This window comes from Taudactylus pleione, unplaced genomic scaffold, assembly GCF_031769625.1.
Source record: "Taudactylus pleione unplaced genomic scaffold, aTauple2 ptg000391l, whole genome shotgun sequence".
In the NCBI taxonomy this organism is placed as follows: domain Eukaryota; kingdom Metazoa; phylum Chordata; class Amphibia; order Anura; family Myobatrachidae; genus Taudactylus; species Taudactylus pleione.
This window is the reverse complement of record NW_028284792.1, coordinates 4,647,947-4,674,984: the sequence shown is the minus strand read 5'-3', so window position 1 is coordinate 4,674,984 and position 27,038 is coordinate 4,647,947. Positions and strand designations below refer to the sequence as shown.

The window sequence follows — 27,038 nt, the reverse complement described above, 5'->3', positions numbered from 1 at the left end:
CCTGCGGCAGTGGAGCTTACAATCTATATACCCTATCATTTGTACACACACATATATACACTAAGATTAATTTCTGTCAGAAGCCAATTAACCTAACAGTATGTTATTTGACTGTCGGAGGAAACTGGAGCACCCGGAGGAAACCCACACAACCCAACCATTACACTATCCGTTGCCACCTGCACATTAGTATGGGGAGACATCCCATTGCTGTGATTGGTGGATGGCCAGAGCCATCCAGCAATCAGCATTTAGCCTAACACATCCAGACACTGCAGGACAGGGCCATTTGTGTGACAGACGGTTGCGAGAAAGACAGAAGACGCTGCCTAACCGTTCTGGCTGTATTTACAACACAATTGGAGCAGCCGGAGAGCTTCTTCTGCTTGTTTCCCAGCCGCCGGCCACGTAATGCAGCATGCGGTTGCAGTCAGCCGGTGGCCCCAATGCTATAAAATTGTAGCGGCGCTCGGGGGCAGATGTCTCTCTGCCTAGCTGCCCTGCTTCCACATTAACAACAGATAAAGCTGCTCAGTGATCAAGATGAACTGTTTAGGCCCCCGTACATCAGCAATTGACGCAGCAATCGTGCAATTTGCAATCGATTGTGTATAAAAATCTTTCCCTTTTTCAATCGATTGTGGCAATTCTGCAATCTGCAATCGATTGAGAAAGGGAAAGATTTTTATACACAATCGATTGCAAATTGCACGATTGCTGCAATCAATTGCTGATGTATGGGGGCCTTTAGGTTGCTCTATATGCAGTCATCTTAACTTGTGTTTAATGTTCCATTTAGTAAAAAAAAACCTCAAATAACAGGAGTGGTCATCCAGCCTTGTCGTAGCTACAGATCGGCCTTGAAGAGAATGATGCAGATTGTGCTTTAGCAGCAGGGCCAAAGTTTGACATTCCTTCTTAATTATACCAACTGAATTGTAACCAACAGTGAATATTTAATTAGAACTTTGAACTATATTAGATTTGACAGTATTTAACAGAATCTCATTAGTGCTTCAAGACTATGTAATATGTTTCTTGCACTGTTTTAATGTGTTAATATAATAAGCCATATGCCTTACTTCTTTAACATGTACTATGCTTCATAAATTATAGATGATTCAAAAAATCATCATATTGACTTGTCAAAAGGTTGCTGGGAGATGTAGAGAACGAGACTCTCAAGAAGTATGCATTTTGATTGAAATGTTCTTTTAAAAGCCATCTGGTTTTGAAGTTCTCCACTTTCCGCAAGTTAAGTTCTTGTTAATAGGTATTCAGAGTCAAGAAGGTCATTGGTAGAGTAAAGTCACCTTAACACATGAGCAATTAGTTCCCCTTACCAGTGCAGCAGTATAACTCACTAAACCTGACACAGTCAGCTGCCTTACTTTGATGTATTTTGTGTTCCATCTTTCTGAATCTGACCAGATGTCATCAAACATGTGTGTCTATGGCTTTAGGTGATTAAGAAATACCCTAAACCTTGTACACAATTCATTACTTATTCTACCCAACCTTAAAGCCTAGGCTACACACAATAGTGTGGTTTTCCTATGACTCCCCTTAAAAAGGGATTTTCCATTGCTATACAATGTTAACACATATATATCAGTAATTCATTCATTTGGTAAGCGCCCTCCTGCAACATTTTCTAAATGCACTGCTTTGTCTTTTTATCTCCCTTTTGCGATTTTCAACAAGCCTCATTGAAATACCAGTTAGTTTATTTTTTTTTATTTTTTTTTTCATTACCCTGGGATACAGCATAGTTAATCTTTGCTCTGTGCATTTAATTTAACATTCTAAATAAGAAGAAATGGATTACTTTATTTCCCTATTAACAATATATGACAGAACACAAAGCTGTTGGTGCAAAACATGTCACAGTGAAAATATTGGTTGATGGAAGTTTCTCCTGTAAAAATCTCACCCAACAAAAACCCACAACAATTCACAATCTTCACATCCCTGTTATTTATTTCAATATTTCAATGTCCTACAAAACAACGTTACAGTTTTACATGCAGGACAGCCTGAGGTGCATTACTGTGTCTATAATTAACATATACAGTAAATTCATTTAGCTCCTACCAAAAGAACAAGTAAAAATTTCCAATGAGCACAGAGAGTTAAGTAGCATTGGCCCCATCCTGGTACCCATGGCCAATGGGTACCAAGGTTAAAAGTAAAAACAGTGCTCTCTTAAATTAATAAAATGTTTAATGTACCCCTTAAATAAAGATAATTATTTTTATGTACCCAAAATATTTCTTAATTAATGATATTATTATTTTTTATTATTGATATATGAGGTTATATTTGCAACTTGTAATTAATGATGATCTTCAATATTTCCTATAGTGTAGTAGGGCTTACATGTGTTTCCCCGATAATAAGACACTGTCTTATTTTTTTTTTGGTTCCAAAAAACACCATAGGGCTTATTTTCGGGGTAGGTCTTATTTTAACTAACATTGACAGCCCCTTATGCAGGCCCCCCTGTAGCAGTGCCCCTTATGCAGGCCCCCACTGTAGCAGTGCCCCTTATGCAGGCCCCCCCTGTAGCAGTGCCCCTTATGCAGCCTCCCTTGTGTAGCAGTGCCCCTTATGCAGGCCCCCTCTGTAGCAGTGCCCCTTATGCAGCCTCCCTTGTGTAGCAGTGCCCCTTATGCAGGCCCCCCCTGTAGCAGTGCCCCTTATGCAGCCTCCCTTGTGTAGCAGTGCCCCTTATGCAGGCCCCCCCTGTAGCAGTGCCCCTTATGCAGGCCCCCCCTGTAGCAGTGTCCCTTATGCAGCCTCCCTTGTGTAGCAGTGCGCCTTATGCAGGCCCCCCCCCTGTAACAGTGTCCTTTATGCAGGCCCCCTTATTGCAGTGCAAGTACGGTACTTACCTGAGTCACCGCCGTCCGGGATGTCCCTTTCACTTGCGCGCTGACTGGATATAATATGATCCAGCAGGCGAGGCCGCACAGGATCCTCAGCGTGCGGGTGATGTCATGACGTCACCCGCGCACTGCATGACTGGGAACGCTGGTCTCTGCAGCATTCCCACCTCAAAAAGAAAAAAAGGTAGGTCTTATTTTCGGGGTAGGGCATATTTTAGACTGGGCTACAAAAGTAAGGGTAGGGCTTATTATCAGGCTAGGTCTTATTATCGGGGAAACACGGTACCTTTCTTGCTCTTCTTTCTTGATTGGACATAGTCCAAGGGGTTTAAAAAAACTGTAGGAATGCAAACGGACAGCTCGCAAGATCATCGGCGATGCAAATGAGCTAAGATTGGTCAAATGGGCAACCAATCAAGAATGGTCTTTCTTAAGTCAATCAGAAACAGTTTTATTAAAACCAGTTATACACACATTACAAAATTTCAGATAACACTTTTATATACTAATTACACTATGACTGAATATAAATAATATATTTTAAATTATTATGCTTAAGATTTATGTATTATGCTCAAAAGGCATCTTTGGTTTGTACAGATGTTCCCAGCTAGTTTGTTGCTCCATATGCTATGTAGCATGCCATGCAAGGCATGCCACACACCACGCCATGAGTCGCGCCACACAGAAAGTTTTGTAATGTAGTGTAGCATAGTGCTGGAAAAAAGTCATAATGTGTAATACAACTTTTTGTCCACCAGGTGTCACTTTTCGTAAACTACACAGCGTATGCGTCTGATTTCCAAAGCATGTTCTGTATCACCGCCCGATGAATGCACAGTAGTACAGCGTTTTCCACATGGAATCAGGAATGTATAATACAGCTGTAGAAGAATGTCTAATAAAGTTTGAAATCATTAACCTATGTATTACACACTGACTGTGCGGTTGAAATTGCACACTTGCACCAATGTTAGTACTGTTGGCACTGTCCCAGACTTAGACATAGTAGTGATTTCATTACTTTATGAACTACTGTAGTAATGGGATGAGGCATGTGGCCTAGGGGGCTAATACAGTATTCAATACATTTATTTTTATTATTAACAGTTTCTTATATAGCGCAGCATATTCCATTGCGCTTTACAATTGGAATACATTATCCACAACTTCCCACTACCTGGCATTTCTATGCTACTTTATGCCACTGTGTGCTCAATAAAGGGGTGTATGGTGCTCCAATACAGTACCCACGTAGCACAAAGCTAGTAACGATACAGTATGGCATTTTGAGTCTATTTCTACTGCGCATGCCCAGTGTGGGAGTCAAACACATCTAAAGTGGAATGTCTGTATTACAGTACAAACTGACTGTGCATTTAAAGCGCAGACTTGCATCAATGTCAGTGCTGTCCAGAACTTGGACACTATAGTGATTTCTCATGACCAGTAACTGGTAGTGGGATCTGTTTGAGAGAGAGGTCTCTGCATTAAAAACTGACTATGCATTTAAAGCACAAACTTGTGTCAATGTCTGCACGGTTGGCGCTGTGGTGGCTGTCAGCCAGCTCCGAGGGGTTACAAATTGTATCTCTGGAGCATGCACAGTGGAAGGGTTGCAATGGGATTTCTGGCATATGCCCAGTGGAGCCAAGCCATACAGTATGCCATGTAGTGCTACAGTATGCTATGGCATATGGAAGATCACAGCACTGCACGTGCCCAGTGGGTCGGGAGTCAAACGCAGCGAAAGTGGGATGTCTGTATTACAGTACATACTTTAGAGCGCAAACTTGTGTCAATGTCGGTGTTGTCCCAGACTTGGACACTATAGTGATTTCTCATGACCAATAAACTGGTAGTGGGCTCTGTTTGAGAGAGAGGTCTCTGCATTACAAACTGACTGTGCGTTTAAAGCACAAACTTGCATCAATGTCTGCACGGTTGGCACTGTGGTCAGCCAGCTCTGAGAGGTTACAAATTTGATCTCTGGTGCATGCCCAGTGGCGGGGTTGCAATGGGATTTCTGGCGCATGCCCAGTGGGTCGGGAGTCAAACACAATGGAGCCAGTCAACTGAGCTACTGTACAAGGAGGCTCACAGTACACATAATTCAAGGATGCCACATCACGTACAGTACATGACAGGTGCAGGTCTTGCTACAGTATGACAGGCTTGTGGACAAGTGGTTAGGTGTTCTGTCTTTCTACCTGCCTGTCCCACCTGTTCTAGACCTTAATAATTTTTTTTAAATTCTTCACTAGTTCAGTATTGTTATTTAACCCTTACTAAACTCAATACATTATACTGTATATACTAGATGTGCCCAGCTACTTGTAGTGTGCAAGTCCCAGCCGACGGAGTCAGCAGTGCAGCATGTGCCCTGACTGTTCCCTGCCCCTGCTGTGAAGGGCATCTACAGTAGATGCTGCCATTAGGCATGTGTCTTCTCTATCTAACTACACATGGTGTGTGATGTCACACATCACTAAGGGGTCACGCGGTCGCCCATCGCTACCAGATCCTCACTCTGGGGGGTACTCAATTAGACTGCGAAAAGTCAAAATCAGCGATAATTTATCGCCGATGATTTCATTTTCGCCTCACAATTTGATTCGCACCAGCGATACTTTTTCGCCTCTCGGACTTTCGGCCTACGTATTCAATTTGAAACTACGCGAAAACGGGACCCTGCAAAACTGAAACAAGCGGAAAGACATGTCAGATTTGGGGAAATCAGCCTGACACCCCCCAAAAGATGCTCTGACATGGGGCTTCCCTATGATACCCCCAATTTGGCTTGCTGAAGGTATTTGGTATTTTTAAACGGGATCAATAGCTGCTAAATATCATTTTTGTATAAGTGCTGAAGAATAGTATTCAGGAGTTTTATTTGCAGAAAATAACTTATCCCAGCAAATTTGCGGTACTTGAAAATGGGGGCCAGCATATTTAAAAGTTGCTAAAGTTAAGTTTAAAAAATTGTGTAAAATCCACCTGCTGCAAGCACATGCAATAAAAAAACACCTGGGGCATACTTGGGGACCCCCCTAGAGTCAAGTTCGCTAGTTTTTAACTTCGTCCCCAAACTTTTTTTTTTACCGCCCCCAAAATGAAAGTGATTTTTTGGAGTGTTCTTAAATGTTTTTTCAAAAAACAATTTACGCAGTTTACCTTTGGGAGACTGTTTGAAGGCTGCACGGGGGTTCCCGCAATGTTGCACCCCAAAACCCCAATTCTGCATTTTGTTCCGCCTGCTATTCATAGGCGAAAATTTTTTGCCTATTACATTGCATTGATTTTCTGCCTAGGCGGAAAGTCTTTCAAATTGAATACGGCGATGCTTTTCCGCCTGGCGAAATGACGTCATCAGCGAAACTTTTTATCTCTCCAATTAAGGTAATTGGCACTAATTGGACAGGTATATAAGGGGGGCTTCAGTTGGCATTTAGACATCCTCCTGAAGAAGTCTGGCCATTTGGCGTCTTGACGAAACGCTTTGAGGTATCTCTGGTGTTGGTGGTCCATACCTTTTAATCAATGGTCTCAACCAGATAAGCTGATCATTCTGTTCTTAGATGTACGTTATTTTGATTTTTTATTATATGTGATCTCAGATTTTATTACTCATTGGTACTTCTGTTTTCAATTTTACCCGCAAATCCATATGAGTGACATGGCAATTAACAGGACAAAGCTTTGAAAGTCCTGGTATGCTTACATGCACTTTATTTTGATTGTTGGTACTTTTTGCCAAGAATTGCACTGAGCACTGTGCACTTCGTATTTATAATTGTGGTGATGCACTTTTTTGGATGCTGCTTGCTAATTTGCACTTTTTTGGATATATGGTGCAATTAGATTGTCCAGTGGCACTTACAGTCTTGTTTTGACACATTGTACATTATACCACGGAATTAATATATAATTTTTTATCTTTCATTTAATGCCACCATACACGACTCTGGGAGCTGTGGATAGAGCTCTCCTGATTGGACTAAATATTATAAGTCACTTCTGAAGAGTTTACAATTGACGGCGCTGATGTCTCACTACACCTGAAGATATATATATATATATATATATACTGTATATATGTGTGTGTGTGTGTGTGTATATATATATATATATATATATATATACACGTGTGTGTGTTAGGCAACAATGAGGGTATTCACAGATGAACTACTCCTTTCACCACCAAATTAGTTTGTGTCTAGACTAAGAAATAATCACCTAGAGTGAACAGGCATGACATTCTGTGTATGTCATCGAAATGACATGGGACCTTCACGTCTCATTTGATTTTGATCATATGATTATTACATGGTCTCCATTCAACTCTTTAATAATCAGAAGGTAAACATCTGCTTCACTACTCAGTCTGTTTTTAATTTACAATTTAATACTCCACTAAATGTTTAGCCCATTACACTGCAGGCCTAGTTCATTGTGAAATAGCTATGTACTTCAATATAAGACTACTAAAATATGAACATTGTTCATTATGGAAGTATAAGATGATTTGTGATATTGATTTAGGTAAATGTGGCACATGTATTATGGGCACATAGTCCGTCGTGTAAATGTATTGCAAATTATATTATTTGAATTAGCATATTTAAAATCACCACCATGTTTTTTAAAAGGTGCTATAAGTTAATGCAGTAAAGCACCTTGGTTTATAAAGCTATAACTGAATTGGATATACTACTGGCTGATTAGTTTTTTTCAAGTCCAAATTGGAGAAGTAAAATGTTAAATGTTTTCAATGTTCTTTTTATATAAACCCTCACAGTACAGTTCTACACCACTAGTTGTGGCAATAAGCTGTGCTTCACTGATATCCGTGCCACACATTTAATAAAATACAAACATTTAGTTTTGCACCTATCCTTTCATTTAACCATCTTTCTACATTCAAGTAGCATATTAAACCAATGTGCTACTAATATCCCAGTATGACTTTAAATTCCACTACATAGGTCATTGGCAATTATATACAGTACATTGTAGCAAAAAAATCTGCATCTCTTCACGGGAACATAGATTTTTGTATTTGAATGCAATTTTGGGAATTTTCTTGTGCCATATACCAAATAACGAAAAGCAGTTAAAGATTTTTATAAACTTCAGATTTAGATAGCTCATGTGTACTGTTCTTCAGATTTTGGAAGTAACTGTTACACGCAGCTCAACAATGAAACCATCTCTCAAGCTTGACAAGGAAAATCACCTTCAAAGCATGTTTGTAGCAGAACAAGACATGTCTCACAGGAATATTGTGAAGATGAACTTTAATCAATCTACAGTGTCAAGAATTGCCAAAAAAACACAAAGAAATGCTTTCTACTGATGATCTTCCATGACCATGGTGGACAAGGAGGACAACGCATCAGCACATCATTCTCCCAGACTGGCACTTCACATCCTTGGGACATTGGTCAGAGTGGACAGCAAAGGCAAATTTTGATGTCTATACACATACAGTACTGGGTCTGATACTGAGTTGCAGATAATTAATGCACAGGCTGCAAATACATTGCATGTAGTACGGTATGCAAATGCAATTCTACATCAGTATTCTGGGCCATAGGTATCTATCTGTAAACAAACCCCAGCAGCTCTGTCTACAAATACAGCAGTCATCACTATAATTGACATTGATGCCTACCCTATGCCGGGCACAGGAGATATGGCATACACATAACTCAGAATAATGAGTAACGCACACTCATGACATGCCTAGGTTGAATTCAATGGCCCAGGCGTTTACCAGAACTCAAACCAATTAATAATTTGTGGCAGAAATTTGTCTATGAGATCAATCAACAACCAAAAAAACTATGTGAGGGTCTTATAGCTTCATGGATTTGGATTGTTTCTGCTGTAAAACCTTGTACCCTCTGGGCCTGATTCAGTGTTATTGGGTTTGCGTACAACACCGATTGTGAGAGATCTGCACATGCACAGGATCTGTACTGTGCATGTGCAGGTCTTCCTCAGCGAGATCACTCTCTGTTTCACCAAGCCGCAGCCTTAGTGACAGGTTGCAAAATTTGGATGGCAGAGTTGGGGCAGCGACTGGGACTGTTTTACAAAATAAGGCTGTGTTACACCCATTTGAGGCTTATTCAGATGGCCGATGGCTGTGACCATCATGACCTAATGCTGCACATCACAGGAGCACTCAGACCTGCAATGCCGACACTGAGCGTCTTTTACAATTAGACGCCTTCTGTGGCATTAGCATATTTCGGCATTGTTACTGCATCCAATGTAGTAGCAGCGATGCTGTTAACATACAACCATGAATCACCCATCCTATGCCAAAATGCTGTGCTTCAATTATCAATGCTGAAGGGCGGCCAATTAATATTAATAACTTTAATATGTATTTGAAAGTATTTTATTTCATTGGAATAAATATTCTTTGGTTTGTTAAAATATTTCTTTGTTCTGGAATTCTATTCAGATGCATTTGCATTCAGAAGTTTGCAAAATTCTTCTTGTTCTTGTACTAGCTTGCACTGTCTGAGAAATAGATGTTCAAGCTCATGCTGAAGAACTGAGAGAAAGAATGGACAGCTGGCAACAAGTTCCTGGGACCAGGAGCTACCATTGATTTGATCCTCTGCCAGAGAGCAAGATTAAATGCTACTTAACTTCAACCTCTGCAGAGTGTAAAGATATCCAAGTGAGCAAGTCTGTCCCTATCACAATCAGGATCAAAGACACAGTTGCCTGTATGTACAATGAACAGCAGTGGCTGAGGGAAGTGGATGACATCAGTGTGTAGGACAAGGTCATTCACATGGTCTCCTACCATCCATCAGGACCAAGGACCTCATTTCAGAAGAACAACAAGGACTCAACCTGGGTTCCTGTAAGAAATGTTCTGAGGTAACTGAATGCAATGGAGCTGACAACATCAACTGGACAATCACACAATATTCAACCTAAACTTTCTCAGATTTCCCACCTACTACTAAAACACCAAAAGTAATCACTTGTGAGTACATAAAAGAGATTGTTATTAAATATATGAATGCCTTATTATTAAAAATAAAGCTGTAAGTTTAGACATTAAGTCCAGTATTATAAACTTATATGGAGCCTGTAACATTTATTTTTCTATTTGGCCAACCCAAGATTTTTAGATCTAAAGTAGGTATAATTTTGAAAAAACTTAATTTTCAAAATCTAATAAAAACAGTAGGAAACAAATCTCAGACTTCAGCATTTTTGTTAACAAAGTTTTAGTACATACAGTATGTACCTCTCACAAAAAATTAAACCTGATATTGCTTTTCAAGTTGAGATAATGCCACTCTGAAAAGTCATATTTTCTTTTTCACCATTAATGTGAAATAAGGTAATCTATGCATCAAACCAAAAATGTAGCCCAAACTTTGCTTAGGACAATGCTTTTTGTCCCAAGGCTCTACCACATCCTAGTCCTGAGATATTTGCATTTATGTAAATGCCTAGAAACACGAAAATCACTGTCTGCCATGATTTAAAGATGGCCACCATTTTGAAAAAGAAGCAAGTATACATTTTTAAATGGTCAAGCAACTGTAGTTTCTTGGCTGGATATTAACAGTAGGTGCTGCCCTAGCATTATTAATGATAATACCAATTATTTCTGCAAAGTACACCATGTGATAAGCTCCAGTCACTGTGTGATAATGCAACACGTCACAAACTATGTGCATTGTGAATTTTATATATTTATAGGAAGACAATATAGACAAGGATATATATTTCCCACCTTACACCCACACCCTTTACACTACCTGTCATCACTTCCATGGCTCCAATCCACTGGAAGAGATCAAAGGAAAATATAAGTTATCAGAAAAATATAGCAACAAATGGTTATTCAAAGAAGAGAAGACAGTAAAACTGTTTTTATTCCATGTGTGGGAGACTGTAAAGAAACAACAGAGAATAGGAAACCATGTGGACTTCGGATGATTTAATATGAGTATTACAGAAATAATTCTGCATTTATGCAGAATAATCATCAACCTGTAGTCATCACATATCTTCAGACTTAATCAAGCACTGGAACTTATCAATGAAATAATTTTCACAATTACTATAGAAACAATTTAGGAATTAGTATATTATGGAGCATCCCTTCCTCAAGCTTGCCTAGAGAGAGTATAAAGAAGATAACTTTCAGTAACTGGATGTTCAGTCTAATACTGCCTGTTATGAAATTTCTAAGGGTGCCCAACCTTTTTTAGTACGAGGGAGAAAATACTCATTTGAAGGAGCCACAAAAAACTTGTAAAATATGTACAATTTAAAAATGGAAAAAAGAGAAACTTATTTGCAGTTACTGTATGCTAGACCTTGTATAATTGTTAAAAAAAATTCTATGGGAACAGAAGTGTGTGCACTGCCTTGAATCAGTGATGTGGTACCATCAGGGGTGTGGCCATCCCATGTAGCAACACATTTAATTTCCCCACCCTGTAGCAATACATTTCCTCACCCCTGTAGCAGCAGAATCCCAACCCATTCTACACTTCTACACTCTGCAGCAGGGCTGGATTAGGACTAAAAACTGGTCTGGCCCTGGCATTTAACCACTTAACTGGCTGATAATATTTCCAAAATGTCCCCAAAATGTGCACATTTTTTTATTATCAAATAATAATAATAATAATAATAATAATTATTATTATTATTATTATTATTATTATTGCTATTTAACCTTATTTAGTAATAGCCACATATAAGGTAATGCCAGTAAATTCAATAAAAATAACAATACTTATCTAACGAGCCCTGGTTCTCAATTTTATAAAAGATAGGAGGGTGTAGGTCCACCAAAAAGCCCCAATGTGTTTATTATGTCACCTTTAACCCAGACTTCCTCAGGGGGATGCATATGGAAAATAAATCAGATCCACATTTATAGCTACACCAATTAACTACCTGTGCCATATATGGTTTATTTCCTGTTCTCACCTGCACACTGAAATTTGGTAATAGTGGCAGCCATTTTCCATATAAGTTATGGTTTGATTTTATTTAATAACCACCATTGTAGATTAAATTTAGAGGGATAAATTAGGTAGAATATTTAGATAGGACTTTAATGTTGATTGTTCTCTTATTAGTGGAAGAATAAGGATACTAAGTTTCTGGTAATAATACTATACTGCATAGTAAGTATGGTAGCCTAAATATTAGTTTTCCTATTTTGTTGTATAAATGATAATACAAGTTTACTGTGGGCTTGTTTCTGTATTGACATGCATGTTAATGCGCTTAACATATGGACCAGACTTAATATGAACATATACCTACCTATTGATATGTATAAATTAAGTATCTTATGCTCTGAAAGATAAATATATTTTTCAATCCACTCATATGTATGAACCAATTCTATAGAGTAAAACCAGAATACAATATGCAAGGTGTTTAAATTTGTTTTTTTAATCAATAAGTGCACTCAAATTGTTAATACACATTTATCTACTCCAATTGTATTATTATTATTATTATTATTAATATTATTATTATTATATTTTTTATATACCTTTTTCTCATTAGTTTTCTTGCATAAACTTAATTTATGTAAGTTATACCTTTTGATACCTCCTACCATTGTTTGATTAATGTTCCACTCAGATCAGTAAGTTTTTAATTGATTATCAGCTGCATTGCTTGTAGCCAATTAAGGATACTATTTAAATGAACATGAGAGTAATACATCCACCATGAAAAAGACATCAGAAGGGCGTTGAAATGCGTAAGTGCCAACTCTGTCTTTATGTGATCCTGTGGAAACCACCTGCCTTTAACTCTAACCTGCATTTGGGACTCTGTGACTCTTTTCCGCCTCACTCAGCTACACGGACTTTAGAGCAGCATTTCCACCTGCTCCCCAGTTACAAGCAGAGCACTTCTGCCAGCCACCTGGGGACGCGGCTTTCCTCCATCAGCTGGAGCTGCATTAAGCCTGAGGTGGGATCACCATCACTGCATTACACGCGGCCCCACAAGATACCATCATCTGGGGACAAGGCATAGAATATCTGCCACAACCACACTCCTTTACAGCTTGAGACAAGAGTCTGCAGGTAAATTACATGATTGAAAATACCTTGATTTCGCGCAACAGGTTAATCAGCCCTTTAACTGATTCAGCATATGCTTTGAATATTGACGTTAATAGACACTGCAATATATTTTCTCTAGAAAATCCCAAGTCATTAATCACTGCAGTGGTATCCCAGGACTCCCTTATGAGTGCTATAATTTTAGCAAATTTTTATGCAAGTATTACTATTTTTATTATCAATTGTTTTATATGTATTTTGCCACCAGCTGACAGCATTATTAGTTTAAATGTTTTATAATAAATACTTACTCTGTGCCATCTGATTTGAGTGTGATAATTGGTACTCCCAAACCCTATGGTTGCTCTTTTATATATATACTTTGGTATTTGTGAGGGTGACTATCTCTTTCAACCATATTTAGATTGGAAGGATTTTTTTACTCTCCAATGCCTGTTTTATATCTTTGTTTGCCTATATATTACATAGTTATAACTATAAGAAAATGCCCACCGCCATGGATAATTTATGACTGCTATTATTTAAGTAGATTCCATAAGAAAATGGCATAAATAATATGGGACTTCTAGAAAAAGTTTTCCGCTATTAGTAAAATAAAATATAACAGAAAATGGCCACAGCCATAATTAATATAAGACTCTTTGAAAATGGCTGCTGGCATTGATAACGTAGGACTTTTAGAAAATGGCTGCATGCAACCACGCAAGGCAAGTGGTTAAAGCACAAAGGCCCACCTTGTCAATGATGTGGCTATTGGCGTCCTTCTCTATGCTTCTTTCTGCTAGTTTTTATCTGTCAAAAATTATGCAATCATGCCCCTTACCGTACACAGCCTATGTTAGTCCACTCTTTCCCGCCTTTACAGGTACACGCAGATGAAAATGGCAGATTCATGAAGTTTAGTTCAGCATCATACCCATAATGCATAATACATTTCCCCCTAAATACTTTATAGATGCTATGCCCAACCAATAAATACACTAATGGTTGATAGTGAAGTAGTTAAATCATTTTAATGATAATTATATAACAAACTTAACTATGAAATAAAACGCAACAACAGGAGTTTGCTTCAAATTAGAACAAATTCTACTTGATATTATGCAATTTGCTTTGTTTATTGTAAGTTAGTATGGTGGTGGACAACAAGAATGGATAACATGAATCAAGAAACAGTCATTAATAGAAAACTCAATCATTGGTGTACAGCTCTCCAACATAAGACAGTTGGACGGAATATATCAAATGCATTGAAATGACGTAACCCTATATATATCATCGGTTGAGGAGAGCGCACTGACTAAACAAAAACTAACAGCTCATCTAAAATCCAGTCTTACGCCACTACAACAAAAGACAAAAACTCATAACAAAAATGAGAGGGAGGGTTTCCAGAAGGTTAGAGACTTAAAATGGATGAAACTACTAACCTAGAAAACCACACACTAATTATTTAACTAGGCTTCATTACACAACCTCATCATCCAATTAACATGTAAAGGGAAAAAATCAATAATATCTTAAAGGAGCCCCGTACTATCAACCAACCTCGTGGTTTAATTTTGCTCTTGCCCTATGCATCAATTCTACTCATACATCACATTGTTTTCACAGGCATAAGTAAGATTAACTGCAGGTTGCTTGGGATCACACTTCTCACTGCACAACATAATGACCAGTCTCTATACAGGTAAGTATCTAAGAAAGTCTCAGGTTCTCTTTAAAATACTTTGAACCTGTAATATAAAACATCTGCAGAAGTGGCAATTATCCTTCTCTTTAAATGTTCCATTCATTTGTGCTGACAAGCAAGTTGTGCCACATTCTAAGCAACAACATGTATTATTAAATAATTAGTAGCTAAAATGCAGAAATTAGAGGCCACTTCCTTTCTCATGCATCTCACAACTACTTCAGACTATTGATTTAAGGTAAACCGATCCTCTAAAGAGACCAAAATGAAATCTAAGACAGCAGTTTATTGTTAGACAATTACAAGGCTAATGATTGTTCCCTGAGAAAGAGGCAGGCATAAAGTCTAGAAAATGCCACATAATTCAGTTTGTTGATCTGTATTTAAATCCCATGTGAGCTAAGATTTCTTCCAATCTATGCCTTGTACAGAGCTCATTAATTAAAGTGATAGTGGCAAATCATTGATGTGTTCCTCATTGCCCTCATATCCCCCTAAGCCAAAGCATGTAACTCATGCAGCCCTACAGGTATTGTGGCATACATAAAGCTCAAAGACCAATTAGAATGTTTTCTGGAAAGAAGACAAATGAAGACAGAAAGCAAGATTACAAGAAATCTTTGTGTCCATGTAAAGCAATTATAGTAGTCTCAAGAGTCTGACAACATGATACTTTCGAATACAGTAATTCTACTGCTTGTTTAAACTAAAGCAATCAAATTTTACTTTTACACTTTAAAGTGAATGTAGCCATAGTATCATATATCTTTAGGTATCTTGTTGTTGGATCCTGCAAGCATTCTTTGGCAATGTTATATCTCCCTAATGGATAAAACTAGCATCACATTACATGTTGGAAAAAAAAAGACTCAAATTAACACCAGTGTTTAAAGAAAATGTACTATAGGTTTAGTAAGTGAGATGACCATGTGGAAAACAGTAGGGAACTCTTATCAGGCAGAATATATATTTTAACTGCAATGCAGCAATCTTGGATACAAGGCCTGTTAAACAATGCTGTAGGCAATGTTAAATGGTTCAGCCTTCTTTGTACATACAATAAATATGGTTATGTGTGTGCATCCATAAGTCACATATAGCAGTGTAGCTAATGAGCACAGGAGGAATTATTATATTATTATTAGTAGTAACAAAAAAAATGTGTATAGAGCTCCTGGTAGGTGCAACATCTAAAGATTTGCTGGTCGGCATTCTATTCTGTGACCTGCGGCCATGATGCTCAGCTGTGCACAGTGCAGTAGCATACAAAACCTCAACATGGCCTATTATCCTGTGGGGTTGGGTATGGAATGCTACAGCTTGAGATCCCACCAGTCAGAATCCCGATGCCAGCATCCCGACAGGGTTAAGATACAGACAGCTGTCGGTAAGTATCTTAACCATTCCCTTAACCTAACCCTCCCTCCCCACACTCTAAACCTAACCTACCCCTAGTGCCTAAACCTAACCCACCCCTAATGCCTAACCCTCTCCCCCTAGAGCCTAGACCTAACCCTCCCCCTAGTGCCTAACCCTAACCTAACCCTAAGCCTCCCCTGGGATTCCGGCACCGGCATTCTCAGCACACACCGGGATATAAACTACATTCCCTCCTGCGCATGTTTAAGGGCTTTAAGGGAAAATCTGTGATGTTGGTGGTTAGAAGTGCCGCTATTCTGACCACCTTTGTGGTGCTTTGTGGCCATCGCCTACATTTAAATAGCCAGTACAGTCTCCAGGTATGCCAAAGTGCTATCATAGTCATAAACACCTGAGTACAGAGTTTCCCAAACTCCACCATTACGTCCAGGTTTTTAGGATATCCATGTTTGAGTCCAGATGGTTAAATCAAATTGATTGGGCTATTAATTAAGTCACTTGTGCTCAAGCATGGATATCCTTAAAACCTGTAAATCAATTTATTTGTCTACAGCTAATCAGGTAATTGATCACTTGGCTTTAATTTATTATTTTCAGCCCAATTGTGTGTCTACTGCAAATTTTAAATGTTAAATTAAATAAAGAGTTTAATTGCCCATTCAAATTTACAATAGTAAAATGTTTTCTCATCTCTAGAGCCTCAGGCAATTGTGTTCCTTATTTCTACTTATTTTATATATCCATAAAATCAGTATGATGAATCAGTCTCACGTGACTGGTTTGTGCACAACATATCCCAATGGTTATTGATGAAAGTCAGAGCTAAAATTGCACAATAAAAGCCGGCGTAAAAAAAGAAACGTCTTTGGGATGTTTCAAATCAATATTTCTATTTTCAATTAAAATAGACAAATATATTTAGTGTTGTCATTTATTTTTGTATTCAATGTCCATTAAATGGAAAATGGAAACAATTGAATTATTTTAGGCAGCAGAACTCATGGATTTTCAATATCTGCATTTACAATTAGCAATGGCAAAGGACATATTTCTTGCCTCATTAGAGGTATCTATGATAAGAGAGTGAAGGGATTTGTCTAGAATCCAAAATGAGCAAAGTATGGAACATAACAATTCTATAGATCACAGATAAATATAAATCGGTAACAAATAAAATACTGTTTGAAATTGAAAACCCTATTTAGCCACTGCTGCAAACGTATACTCCATTTTTTGCATCACTGCAAAAAAAATGATACTTAAAATGTTTTCCCAAATAACACACAAAATAAACATGATCCAATTTGTGTGCTATACTGATGTTTGGTCTAAAGCTGAGTACACGGATGATTTCTCGGATGATATGCCCAATTCCGACAGATCAGGCCGACATATTGTCAAAATCATCTAGTGTGTACCCACTATGTTGGCTGTTGCGCGCTCCCATTGGGTCGTCAGCCGCATCGTCAAGTCGTCCCTACATGCAGCTCAATATGATGATGCAGCTGACAACCCTATGCAACGCGATGTAGCATGGGCCGACGTATAGGGAAGTCGGGCACCGGATCGTCAAATGTGTACCTGCTGCCCGATATGTTGGCCCATCAGCGGGGGGTTTGTCACATTGCTGGGTACACATAACATCTAATGTGTACCCAGCTTATGTTTTGTTCTCTAGTAAAATGTACATGTAGGTGCTGATTCAGAAAAGCAAATTGGCTGCAATTACACACCGCCCCCATTCATACACTTGTTAAAATAGCCATCATCATTATCAGCCCACATTTGCACCAGCCGTATACCTAATGTAAGAGATCCGCATGAAGTCAGACAGCTCTGCATATGCACAGCTCAGCATAGCTCGCAGTTCCAATGACGTGTCCTCGCGAACATTAGCCTATGTACAAATACCCTGTTCCTGCTTAGTGACACCCATTCAGCCATAACTGGAGTTGCGAATGACATGTGAACAAATTTGAATCACCTGTAGATGCATGCGCTCAGTTATGGTGCATGCCCAATTCCAAACATCACAAGATCTGCAGAATGGACTCACGCGTCACTCTGAGTCAGCTTCAAAATCACTGTTTGTTTTTGTCTGTATTGTTCTTTTCATAAAATGCAATTCCATAAGCTTGAATGGCACTTTGTAGACATCCTACCTGTCACAGGGCAATCTATCAAAAGATCACTGTCCCAGTTTTTGTCTTTGTGGTGACCTGATGTCTAAGTTGCGAATGTGTGATTATGTCCTGCACGTATACATATTATTATGGCAATATTTTATTTATTCTGTTCTATTGTGAGAAAAGTGAATGCTCCAATATAATATAATCCCAGAGCTTACAATAGCAAACAAGTAGAAAGTTTATGAACTGAACAAGTTGCATAAAAAGTCTGGCTTTAGTTATTGAACTTGTAAACTAGAAATAGCCTTTTCATCATTATGCTTGACTGATTTGGGCAAACGAAACTTTAAATGTGTTCAGTTCCTTTAATAATTGCTTGATCTTCACTGATTTTCTTTAGTTCACCTCTATTAATTTCATTATATTTCATAAAATCCATTCAGCAGACTGAAAAGTAATTAACTTTAATAGCTATACAGTGTAATGGGAAGCCAGTTTGAGGGTTGATATTGCAGTGCTGGTAAAGAAATGAGATACAATTGCACATTAATTAGGCGCAAGCAAACAACCTCCTTAATAGCTCATGTTCTGATTCCCAAATTGACAACAAAAAGATATAAGAGCCAGATGCTACACTATTGTCTCTAGGCCACATAACAAACATAAGCACTAAAGATAATCTTCGCTGGGGCGATACATTCTGTTCTCTTGGTTGTAGTTGGGGGTATATTACAGAAGGATGCAACTATGTTGCACATTAGGAAGAGAGAGTTTTCATTTTCAGCAGAGATGATTTTTAATATACAGATCAGTAGAAAATCATACATGGCTAAACAGGTGATATTGGGAAGCTTGACGAGATATAAAGGCTTTTTTCACTTATAACAGCACTTTGGCAGGGCTCCCTCCCTCCATTTATCGTGTCTCTCTCTCTCTCTCCAGCAGGGGAGATGCAATACAGGGTCTGTAACGCTTTTTTCCTAGACCTGCTGCACCTAGAAAGGGATCAACATCCATCGTACTATCACATGTACAGTAATACCCCTTTTACACCAGAGCTAAAACCCGGGTTATTGCAGGATTAACCCGGGTAGCTCCTTGGTGTAAAAGGGGACAGGGTTGGATTCCCGGGTCGAGTGACCCGGCAATCCAACCCAGGTAACCTGCAGGGTTTAACACGGGAATGGCCCATGAAACCCTGCAGTGTAAACGGCGCGATCCGGGTCACGATGGCGTCCACTTCCATGCCGGAAGAGTTGGGTCACTGCAGACCCTGCTCTGGTGTGAACGGCGCCAACTCGGGAATATCGTGGGTCGGCACCAGCAAAATTCAGGGTCTGATCCGGTTTGGAACCCGCTTCCAACCTCCTGGTCAGACCTGGAATTTAGGTATAAAGCGGTATAAGTGAAATTATTTAGTTAATTAATTTTTTAAGTAGAACCTAACCTACAAGTCAGTAGTCAGTCTTGTGTAGCAGTTTGATTTTATCAGGGGACCTCCATAATTCAAGTAAAGAAATGGGGAATATTTATAAACGTGCAAGTTAAGTGTATGAGCAGAACACAATGTAGAACTTTAAATATTATTACAGCTAACTAATACTGCCATTAATCTATGTATGTACTATATTTCTGATCTTTTTCTCCTTCTTTAGGATGTCATATACGGTATGTGTTGCTCTAATAAACATCACCAGTTGTCTACACAGTGGAAGTTGACATTTTGATAAGTCAACAAATATTGATGATGTTACAGTTTATCAATTCAATTCAATAGTATTCACATAAAAGTTTTTTGCTACTAGGTTTGAATATATTGACATTTTTCTTTGCAAGTTGTTTTAAATAAGAACATAACTCGAGAGTCAACAATGTAAAAATTTGCAGATGCTTACTTAAATTGAATTATTAGTTGTGTAAATATGTACCCCACCCCCTGCATTTAAATCACATGAGCCCCTGTAGTTTCATGAAAAATGATTGGTCAATTGGATAGCAGTTGGTAGAAAGGTTGCAAACTCCACTCTCCAAGATGAATTTTATTCAGGATAAAATAATCATGATGACATTTGGACTGCAGATGTTGCATTGTCCTATATCAAGAACCGCTGCCCCTCATTCCTTTATCAGCACCCAAAGCAGCCTGTAACTGCCACCAAACACAGGCACAATGATCATGCGTGGTTATGGGTCAGTGGGTCAATTAATATCTATTCCACAGGTTCTTAAACTCGATCTTCTAGACCCCAAACAGTGCATGTTTTCCAGGCCTCCTCACACAATCACAAGTTAAATAATTAGCTCCACCTGTGAATCTTTTAAAATGTGTCAGTGAGTAATGACTACACCTGTGCTCCAGCTGAGTGACCTATAAAATGTGAACTGAGTGGGGTCCTGAAAACCTATCTTGAGAACCACTATGAATAAGGTTATTAACTTGTATTATATACACTGTATGAGATCAATTTGTATATATCAATTTAGTAAAGATAAATATATACAATACAGGGCACAGTCTGAATAACACAGTGGTAGTCTGCACACTTGGAGTTATCAGCCCATCTCTCTGCATCTTATTGAATCAGCATCAAGCTCTCTATCTATATTGCAAGTTCTCATGATCCTTCTCCATCAATTCTGTATGGTTTTTTTTATTGTTTCTAAATATGGTTTTTTATCATGTGTGAGTTGTTGTACTAATTAATACATGATAAGGGTTATGAGAACTTATACATATTACTATTAATATGTATATTATTATGAATTAATTACTTAACAGAGAATTATTTTTCAAACTTACATTTTTAAATAAAATGATTTAATGTAGTTAAAAAACATTTTTAAAAACATTTAAATATTTTTTTGTGAAAAAAAAATCCAATAGGAGTGTCTAGCACTGCCCCCCTCCCCCGATGTCAATAGGTACCCATTGAAGTATTATCCCCCCAAGTGGCAATTGATCCCCCAGTGGCAACTGATTCCCCAGTGACATTACCCACCCTATTCTGTGTCCATAGGTCCTCACTGAAGTATAAGTTCCTCTCCCCCAGTGGCATCAAACTCCTGTAATCAATTGAATCCCTAAATCTCACCAGTGACAAGAATTCCTTTTGTTGAATTAACCCCTCTGTCCATAACTCCCTTCTCCAGTAGGCTTAGATCCCACCTTCATCTTTAACCCTTTTCACTTCCTAACACATCAATTTCCCTGCTGATCTCTGCATTGAGAGTGCAAAAATCAGCAATAGTTCACAGGGTGGAACGTCCGTTCCCATCTTTGCACAAGATTTTAAAAATTTCCCTTCTGTTGCATGTGCTCCAGAATGCCATTCGCACAACATCCTGGGGTAAAAATTTGGCAGTGTTGTTTGTGGCCATAAACTGCTACATCACTGCTGGGGGTCAACTGGAGCCAGAGGAGATGCATTCTTCACATGTGTGGACTCTAGGGTAGGGAAAAACACTAATTACAGTGAGAGTGGAGGTTATCACCCATCCAGAGTGTAAAACAATTCCGGACAGGTAGTGTTCGGAAATCCAAATATCACCGTCTGGCCCTCTCCTCAGTCCCACCTCTTCTTCTCTGGACCACCTCCTCTGCTCTGTCCTGCTGGCTTCTGACTGCAGAGTTGTAATCCTGGATTGGATTAGTATTGCTAATAATCCCCATGTCACAATGCCACAATGTCGAATTGCAGCTACCCAGCCCAGGTCTAGAAGACACATGCATCCTTGTCCCTGGACTACATTTCTCAGGATCCCAGTGACTATAGACTGTTGGTGGTTAAGGAGATAAGATAGCGGTGCCCCAGTTTATACTCCCTACACAGGCTGTGTGACAGAGCAGCCTAGCTGAGATGTGCCTGTACTAGTCCTGGGAGGGGTCTGCACTCAGAGGAGGTGGTGACTAGACAGGTGGATCCATGTATCTGGTACCTGGGGGCACAGAATGGAGTAAGACACCATCCTAATGCTAATTAGTCTGCACTGCTCTTATTACTGGTAAAGGACTGTCTTCCTAGAGAGTTCAGTCATACGCTGGTAGCTAGAGGAGGTACTCCCCTTATCAAGATCCTGCATTATGTATTAGTAACTAGAGGAGGTACTCCCTCACCCCAGGTCCCAGCATTATGTGATAATGACAAGAGGAGGAGAGGTAAGTGGGGGGATTTGGGTGCAGGAGCTGGAGGTGGGAGCATGTGGAGGAGTCTGCTGGTATATAAAGGGTCAGGCTCTCATGGTATATAACGTGCATGAGGGGGCGCTGACAAATAAACTGGTTACAACATTTCTGCAGTTTTGGCTACGCCCTCTGACTAAGCCCCCAGTCTGGGATCCTGTACGTGACAAGGTGCTAACCCCAGGCAAGTGAAAGATGAAATACATTAAGTTAATTAATCACCTTATACAAGTTGGATTTAATAAAATATGGTGCAATATATGATATAGACTACACTACAGCTTGGAGTAATAATGTTGTATTTGGTGACTGCAGAGTTTCTATGTGACGTTGTATATGCAGTATAGTCACATTCCTCTTGCACCCCAGCAATGAATATGGTGAGTGCTAAGGATCAATGTAATTTGCTTATACAATGTTTGTGGTCATATCTATCTTGCACCCATCTTTTAGTAAAATCTAACATGTGTCAGATGATGTCCTTGGTGTCTAATAGATGTTATTGTTTTGGGGAAGACTTTCCTTTAAAAGCTGTGTACAGGTGATCTGCAACCCAGACACAAAGCATAGGCATAGGCATAGGCATAGGGTAACATGTTTCATTTCTGAGTAATTTCAGGGGCAGGACTGGCCAGCAGGTAAAGATTTTGCCATGAGTTGGACAGCTGCCTTAACATATATATGTTTACTTTGGTGGAACAGAAATGGAGTAAGAGGGAATATTCTGGTAAACAGAGCCATTGAATACATGACTCTTCGGCTCATCAATACTTCTCTGTCTCACACTGCTTTCCTTTGACATGAAATAATGACATATGAAAGAAGCATATAAATGTCTATTACTAAACAAAGCCTGCAGAACCTTAGACAATTCTGAAAGCAAGGTACTGTCATTTAACAGTTAATCCTGCAACATGCAATTAGGCATTCACTTGGCAATCAAAAACCATGACTATATTCCATGTTTGCATTCCCTTTCAAAGCCTGTAGTAGAGGGGCACTTACTCTGTCAAATCTGCTATAGTAATCAAAACATTGAAATTACTCTTTCCACACTAAATACACTGGAACTGGTTGTTTGATTAAATGTAGAGTAGAGAGTGCAATTTGCTAAATTACAAGTATTCTGAACATGTAAATATAGTTTAATTACTGCAATTAGAGAAGATTACTGGAGATTGGCAGATGGGAATGTAATGCTGTTTTAATTAGAGCTTTTAATGCACTGTAACATAAGCATAATATTAACCCTTTTAGCATGAGACTGTCCTCTGAAAAGAAATAAAGTCAATCTATATTTATGTGTGCAGGCTGTTATTTACGCAAGATAAAGATAAAACAAATCCCAACAATAACATAATTTTGTATGATAGATAATGGTTATTATCTATGCTATACACCTTTGTTATATACCTGACATGACTGTAAAATCTCTGTTTTTTTTGTCTGCTCCAACAGTTCTGTTGACTTAATAGATTCAGTGACTGAAAGCTGATCATCCTGTTGTCCCACACTTACACAACAAATAATTGCAGTGTTCCAACATAGGAGCAGCTCACCGCATACTGTTTTCATCATCATCATCATCATCATCATCATCATCATCGCTAATTGCAGAGCCTAGCCTGGTATTCATCTAGGCAAGTGGTTCCCAAACTCGGTCCTCAAGGTACCCTAACAGTCCAGGTTTTCAGGATAATATTATACAGTAATATTATACTTAAGTGACTTAATTAGTACCTCAGTCAGTTTGATTATACCATCTATGCACAAGCATGGATATCCTTAAAACCTGGACTGTCAGGGTGCCTTGAGAGACGAGTTTAGGAACCACTGATCTAGGCTGTAATACTGAAAACTCTGTAGCTGTTCTGCTTCTACGTATATACTGTGTAGTGTATGTGCGGCGCTTTTGGGGTGATCAAGAGCTTGATCAAGTATGAAAGTGTTAATGAGGAACAACCCCCCCTCCTATTAGCTGCATATTACTGTGTAAATACAGATGTGCTCCTTATTGCAAAGGGCAGATGAATATGCAGGTGCTATACAAGTAAATATTAATAATAATAATTGTAAAACTGGAATATAAGTCAATATAAAAGTACTTAACAAAGCTCAAATAAAATAAACTTTATAAAAATGACCCCAATTTTTTTTTATATGAAATAAAAAAAAGGGTTTATAAGATTACCATCATTGATTACATGCCTGTGAAATCCTACTTCTAGCAAAGAAATTACCAACGCTCCTTGGTGAGCACTGAAAACCATCTATCTGTTTATAAAGGATTACTCTAATAAACATTTTCTTTGTGATCAATCACCTGTGTGAACTTTTAACGAACATCAGACATATTGTAGTATGGGGGAGATGTATCAAACCTTGGAGAGAAATTAAGTGGAGAGAATTAAAATATCAACTAAACAGCTTCTGTCATTTGTCAAACACAGCCTGTAAAATGATAGGAGCTGATTGGTTGGTACTTTATCTCTCTCTCTCTCTACTTTATCTTTCTCCAAGGTTTGATACATCTCCCCCCATGTTTGTTTTCTTTATTTAAAATGATTTCAATTGATCCCACCATAGAAGAAAACATCTACCTAGAAAATAATGCCAAACTTTGACATTAATGCTGTGATATTTCATGGATTTGTAGTATACCACCGTTTTATCCCTTTTGTTTCCTAGGTCAAGTATCCTATATCCTTTGTTCATATTCTTCTCTGATTTGTGCATAAGTTCTAGAGCAACTAAGTAATGCCAAGGGCAACTCACTTTATGGAATTGGGATGCACCATGCGTTAAGAGCACATTGGTCTGGTCACTAGTATTTATCAACAGGTAGCAGCACATGACATTATATTGCACCTTTCTGTCAAATTTATTCTTTTTACTATTTTGCTGACCACATTTGTAAACCTAGTCATGTACACATGGCATCGATGCAGTCCATGCAAACTACTACTTTATATTTCATGTGCTTTCTGATTGGTTTAAAACTTCTCTGAGAGTAATAACCTAAATATTATTATTTACAAATGTGTCCAGCAAATGAATAATAATGTTGTTTCCATGGTTTTATAAAACTATGGAAAATTGTTATTTTAAACAGATATAATCATTTACAATTCAGCTCCACCTGACCAGTATTCACTGCCAAGCCTATTTCTCCACTTGCTCATGCATAGCGGAGAAACACATTTCCAGGTTATACCCCTTTTACACCAGGGCAAAAACCTGGGTTTTTGCTGGGACTACCCAGGTCGCAGCTCAGTGTAAATGGGTCCCTGAAAAATAACCTGGGTCAAGTGACCCTGCAATCCAACCCAGGTAGCTACCAGGGTTGGACCCAGGATGGACCCGGGTAATGGTGCAGTGTAAACGGTGCAACCCGTGTTATCTGACCTGGATCATGCCTAAAATGAGCTGATTGGTGGCTGTGGAGCAGTCACCTCCCACTTTTAATGACCTCACAGGTTTAGCAGGGCAGACCAGAGTTCAGTGTGAACAGGGCTGACCTGGGAGTAACCCAGATGAAAGGTGCAGTGTAAATGGGTCTGACCTGGGTCTGACCAGGGTTGGAACCATGTCCAAAAACCCAGGTCGGACCTGGGTTTTTGGTGGAAAAGAGGTATAAGTAAATTCAAAGCAAAATTTCAAATACAAAAAACTGTCACATGTAATAAAGCCAGTCCCAATTTCCCCTCACTCTCACCATTAATATATATTATAAATGACTCATGAGCACAGTAATTTAGGGAAATAACTTTATTTTTTTCCCTGACAAAAGGATTTGTTGTAAATTGAAAGAAAGTTGGACCTGATGATCAGTGCGCCTCTTCACATTTTCCATCTCCCTTCTATACTAGACACACTTCTAGATTGCAAAGCCATCTCCCTAAAGCGAAGAATAGACATGAACCTTGAAGTGAGTAGACAGACCCTTAGATACTTCTAATCAGAACTTATTTGCATAGAGCACACAATAGTTGATGCAGCTTTCTGGAGAAAATGTTACAAATTACTGTAAAAAAAAAAAGCAGGGACAAATATTTTTGCACATACAGTATGCAGAGCCATAAATGATAAAATGCATCCATCAGAAACATAAGCTCCTGGTTTATGACAAGTCACTATTAGCATGTATTTTAATCAGCCTATATGATGTCTATATGATGGCCCGTAGAGAGCTGGCCCAGGTCCCAGCACTTTTTGGGGATGTGACCTGTTGTGGTAGACATGGCCATGCCCCCTAAGGAAAAAAAAATAAAAAAATGTTGCGGCATATGCACATGGAACAGGGTGCCACTGTGAGCCCCTCAGCCAGGAATGATTCCGTGGGGGTGGGGACATGCGATCAGTGTGATCGCTCCCCCCCCACCCAGCACAGGCAGAGGTGGCTGCTGCTACTCAGTGTCATCAGTCTTCTTGGCCCCATTGCGGCCCAGCACATAGGGAGGAGGGACGGGGAGGCAGGGGACCCAGGCCGCTCCAGCAAGCTCAGACCCATGTAAGTAGTACCTGCCCTCCCTCTCGGCACCCCTGGCTATATGATTATATTTGCATACACACCTTTACTATAATTCACCTTGCTAAAATGCACCTTATCTCACCTGTGCTGCCTCTCAAAGTACAGACAAGTGTAAGTGGCAGAATTTCACA

General features: G+C 38.9%; 1 protein-coding gene across 5 annotated transcripts in view; it reads right to left on the bottom strand.

The window, feature by feature from the left end:
* Positions 1 to 27,038, bottom strand: part of AUTS2 (activator of transcription and developmental regulator AUTS2) — a 1,638,780-nt gene that overhangs the window by 633,391 nt on the left and 978,351 nt on the right. The gene's annotated exons all lie outside the window — the stretch shown is intronic.